This window comes from Blastomyces dermatitidis (assembly GCF_000003525.1).
Source record: "Blastomyces dermatitidis ER-3 genomic scaffold supercont1.1, whole genome shotgun sequence".
NCBI classification, from domain to species: Eukaryota; Fungi; Ascomycota; class Eurotiomycetes; order Onygenales; family Ajellomycetaceae; genus Blastomyces; species Blastomyces dermatitidis.
In genome coordinates this window covers 2,010,107-2,016,106 of record NW_025544774.1, presented here as the reverse complement: position 1 = coordinate 2,016,106, position 6,000 = coordinate 2,010,107, and positions in this window count along the sequence as shown.

Here is a 6,000-nt window from a genome sequence, read left to right as displayed (position 1 = left end):
TCTGTCTTTTACTTCTTATCATGCTTCTTCATTATGATGACTTCGAGCCACACACTCCGATGAACTTCAGGATGCAGAGGAGTATCAGTGGTAGATAAACTGACTTAAATGAACTTCGAGTATTTAATAGATCTAGTTAACAAGTCTGATTAATAAACATTTCTTAGAAAAGATATGAAACAGAAATCTATTATAGATTTAACTTTCATATTATAAAACCTAATTAAAAAAAGACTTATAAACTGATTTATTAATTTAAATGAGATCTCAGAATCAGATTATAAGATTATTTAATTTAATATTAAACTAAGTGAAAAAGAAATAAGTGAAAATTCTGTTCTCTCTAATCAATATAACTTTGAAAAAGCTGATTAAAAATCAGTTGAAGAAAGTATAAAATAGCTGAAATCTGAAAAGTGAAGTGAGCTCTATTGAAATCAGAGTTAAGATATCTCAAATGAAATACATAAGAATAGAGTAAAGCTGATTATATCTATTCTTCTAACAAGTATTAGAGAAAATATTTCAAAGAAAAAGTCTTCTAAGTATTTCAAATCTTGATAAAATAAGAATATCACTTCTAAAAGAAAATAATTAGTCACTGCTAAGAGATATTGAAAGAATAACTTAATATCTGATAAAGAGTTCAAAGCTATCAGAAATAAATATCTTTCAGATATTAAAAGAGCTAAAATAGACTGCTGAAACAAATTTCTTAAAGAACTATAAGAAAAAGAAGTTTTTAAACTCTTTAACTATACTAAATCAAGAAGTGTAGTAAAACTTTCAACCTTAGAATATAAGTTTAAGACTAAATCATATACAGTAATCTCTTTTAAGAAAAAGTATTAAGCTTTCATAAGAATTCTCTTTCAAAATTCATCAGATTGAGAAGAAGAGAATATATGATTTTATAAATATATTGATAAAAATAACTGAGAATAATCTGAGCTTACATATGATGAACTAGAGTCAGCTATTATCTCAAGTTCAATTAAAACTACTGCAGAGTCTGATTCAATCAATTACTTAATCATTTAAAATATATATTTCTACTTGAAGAATAAATATTTTGAGCTCTTTTTAATCTCTTAAAAACTAATTATTATTCTGAATACTGAAGAGAAGCTACTGAAGTGATTATTATAAAACTTAATAAAAATACTTCAATTTCTAAGTTATATAGAGTAATATCTTCATTGAACTGTCTGAGAAAGATTTTAGAAAACATAGTAGCTATTAGACTATCTTTTATAAGCTCTATTAGTGATTCTTCTCTATATAATGAATAAATAAGAGATAGAAAATAATATTCTGTAATTAACACTGTTCTTTCAGTTATTTATAATATTTAAATAGCAAAGTATGAAGATCTGATCTCAAGTGCAGTTTTTATTAATATAAAAGATATATTTAATTATGTTTTAAGATCAAAGATAATTTAAACTTTAAAGATGTTAAAACTATCACTTTCTCTAATAAAATAAGTTCACTGTTTTATATTTAAAAGAATTATATAATTATTCTTTGATAGAATAAAATAAGATAAGACTGAGCTAAAAATAGAAGTACTGTAAGAATCTTCAATCTTATCTGTTTTATTTATAATATATACTGTATATCTATTCAAGAATAGAGATATGAAAATAATGAGATCTTCAAGTTATATAGATAATATTGATCTAGTCTATAGTATAAAAATAATCAAAGAAAATTTAGAAGTAATTAAAAAAGCAGTAAAGAAAATCTTTATTAGAGCAGATATTAATTAAATTTAATTTAATATGAATAAAACTGAGTTAATTCATTTCTTTCTCAGATTTAATAAGAAAAAACTAAGTTTCACTATTTTGAATAAAGAGATTAAACTCAGTTTGAATGTTAAATAACTGAGAGTATGATTAAACTCTAAGTTAAATTTTAAATCTCATATTTAACAAAGAACTGTTAAGATAGAAAGACTATTAAATAGTATAATCAGACTATTAAATACAGAGAGAGATCTATTCTTTCAGACTATGATATAGTCATATATAGTCTGTATTATCTCAGTAGCTGATTATAAAGTTTAAGTTTAATGAAATAATCAAGAAAATTTCACTGAACTCTTTCAAAGTCTGTAAAACAGAGCTTTGAGAAGAATTCTGAGAGTATTCAAATCATCTTCTATAAAAGAAATGAAAATTGAAGCTTGAATTTCTTCTTCTACTATTTAATTTAAAAAGATCTGAATAAACTATGTTTTAAGAGTTATAAAGATGAGCTTAAGTTATATAATCAGAGAAAGAGTCTCTTCTTCATTTTTATTAATCAACTCAGGAAATGAACTGAATTGAAATAGATTTCTTAATTAAAATGAAAATAGTTCTTCAAAGAAAATGCTCTCTCAACTATACAGACTATATTCACTGATTAAAAATCAAATTTCTTTATTAAATATTGAGAAAATTGATCATGAGAAGATATCTCTCTGAAGAGAAAAGCTGAAATCTCTTATAAACTTATAAATAAGTGAACTATCTAAAGAGAGAGAATATAAACAGTATTTAAAGAAGATCTCTACAATCAATATAAAAGACTCTATTCTAGTTTACTCAGATAACTTAAAAAATGAGTGTTTGAATAGATTAGATACAGATATTACTTATATTAAAGATAATATCAATTTTATCTCAGATTTCTAAAATTTAGACTGTGAATCTGAAGTCTTTGAGACTGAACTATTTACAATAGTAAAAGCTTTCAAACTTATTAAAATAAAATCTGATAAAAGAGATAATAGTTTAAAAGAGATATAAATATTCTCTGATAATCAAGCTACTTTATAAAGACTTAGAAATAGTTAAATTCATAATAATTAAATAAATCTTGAACTGATTTTAAATTCTGTTATAAAAATTTAATAGAGAAGAATATTAAAACTGATGATTCATCTACACTAAGTTTCTGCTTATATAAATATTCATAGCAATGAATTAACTGATTCAGTAGTAAAAAAGAAATCAGAATTAAGCAGATCTATTTAAAAAACAGTGTTTTAATCTTTTATAAAGAGAAAGATAAAAGAATCTTATTTAAATAAGTGAAATAAAAGCTGATAGAAATAAAAGAAGAGTATACATTATTCAAGATTTAAGATAAAACTCAAGTGAAAATCTTATTTAATTAAATATAAAAAGAAAATATTCTCATCTATAATTCAGCTGAAACTAGAATATGATTATTTTAAATCTTATATATAAAGATTTAATAATAAATTTAATTCAATGAAATGCTCATTCTGCAATATAAATGAAAATTCTAGATATATTATAATACATTGTGTATTATATAATAATCTCAAAGTCAGATTGAAAGAGAAGTATGATTTAAATCAATTAAATATAAGATTCTTATTCTCAAGTAACAGAGAAATTAAATACTTAATAGACTTTCTATCAGAAACTCAAGCAGCTATAAGAAAATGACTGAATTCAGAAATATCTGAATATGAAGAGAAGAAAATTAATCAGATATAGTCTGTTTAAACAGCTATACACTATCTTTTAATAATGTGTTTTATTATAGTCTTTCTTTACTTTACTTTTTCTTCTCTGTTCTTTTCTATCTACTTATTTAATATGTCTATCTTTAAGACTTTGTTCTCTTTTCTTTTGTCATGATATTTTCAAATGATTTTAAAGTATCAGAAGATGTTAAAATACTGCAATTTGTAAAGAGTTTTTATATTCTGAGCTGAAATTTTCTGATTTTGCATATCTGAAATTGATAAATGTATAATAGTTAACTTTATAGATATTAGAAAAACTCTGAGAATTAAAAGTTTTCAGGTAGATATCATAGTCTCTAACTGTATACATCTAAAATTGAAGAATAATAATAATAATAATAACTTTACTTTTCTGTGTAAAAATACTGCAGATTTAAATCTGTTAAAATTCTGATAACTGTTTATCTGTGAGTTTACACTTAATACAATAATATAATTGCATTTGACTTCGTCAGCTAATAACAGTATTATTTTTTCAATTATTATTGAAATATTATAGCTCTGACAGATCACTTAATTTAATATAACTTATACTTAAATCTTTATTATATGTAACACTCTCAGATAATATATATGCTTTTAAAAAGATTATGAATAATTATAATAAAATCTTCAGATTTGATATAATTATTTATTTGTATAAATATTCAATCTTCTGCTGCTGTGGCCGGCTGCGCCAGATCATTATATAGACTATTCCTTTACACTTCATAGATTCCGCTGAAAGCTCCGATTCTCAGTCATTCTCAATCACCGATTCTGAGCTGAAAAACTCACAGAATTTCTATTCATTCACTCTGAAGCTTCACCGCGTACACACTGTGTACATGTATAAATATTCACTTCAATCACTGATTCTCACACTTTCTCTTTCTTTTCCTTCTTTAACATTTTTCTCTTTATTATCTAAGACCTATATATTATACCGATCTATTCAGTGTAGATCTCTTATACTAGAAAAACATTCATCATCTTCTTATTAGAAATAATTATTCATATATCATCTTCTTATTAGAAACAATTATTTATCAAGAGATATCTGCACATATAACAACACATAAGAAAGAGAAACAATCAGTTATAGCAGATACTGAGTTCTTAGATAGAAGCTTACTCATCAGTCACTCTAGCTCTGCAATAAGATCTTACAAAGAAAATATCAGTGAAAGATCTGAGAGTTCTGACATTCAGTTATATAAGATATTCATACAATTATATTTCTTCAGATATCACATATCTAATAAATAATATAATCATGTCAAACAATAATATAAGAGAACTCTCAAAAACAAGTATAGAAGTGATATCACAGTGACTCTGAGTAATGTTGAAATTATAATAGCAACAGATAGCAGACATGCACATGACTCAATAACTTCAATATAAGAAAATTTAACAATTAACTCAGCAGAGAATTCATGCAACTTCATGTAAGAATAAGTGCTCGCAGGCGATTATTCAGGTGTTTGCAGCTTGGCGTGATATATACTATTAACTACTAGAAGTATTTGCAGTAGGAAGATAAAATGTAGAAGTTAAATGTATAATAGTATTCAAGCTGAGTTATAAATAGTATTCATGAACTCCAGTCTATATAGTTATATGTAGTCAAGGGCTGCTAGCTCTATAGATTATATGAGAGATAGAAATAGAGATAAAGAATCTGTAAGAAGTAGAATTTCTTACATATTTCTTCCTCTCTAAGGCTTCATCCGCGAAGCCTTTCACTGAGTGACTTCATAGAATCAGCTCAGCACTGCAGTGATACTCACTAAAAATTCTTCACATCTATAAAAAATCTCAGTAAGGAAAAATCTCTTGTTATTATAAAGAGAAAAGAGTCTGTCACTTAGTTTCTTATTCTGTGAGATTCTTTATAATCTATAGATTCTCTCTAACTATATACAAATTTATCTCATATCTTTCATACAGAAGAGTTCTGATTGACTCTCAATCATTTTTATAAGATTCTTATGTAATCATTATACAGATTCATCTTACAGATGAATCACTCTCTGTAAGATTATTCTTATTAAAGAGAAGTATTTATGAGTTAATCTTTTACTCATTTTTATAAATCATTGTTCTTTAACACTGTAGAATTGTGAGGAATTTTTCATTCTTTTATTAACTCTGTAGAATTATAGAATCAAGATATTCACAGTCTATAATCACTCTTTATAGTCATATAGAAAGATTCAGGCCTGTGATTCACAATTACTCTTATTTACTAGAGTGATCTGACTGTTCTATAGAATCACTCACAGTATAAGTGAATCTCTCTAGAGTAGTATAAATATCTCAGATCTGTTCACAGAATCTTATCTTCTTTTTTCTTTTTCTGTAACAGCTCTTATTCTCACAAACTGTGAGTATTCTTATTCATTCACAAAGTATTTTCATTCAGATAACAGAGAGAGAGTGTTTCTGATAATATCTGTATATTGATT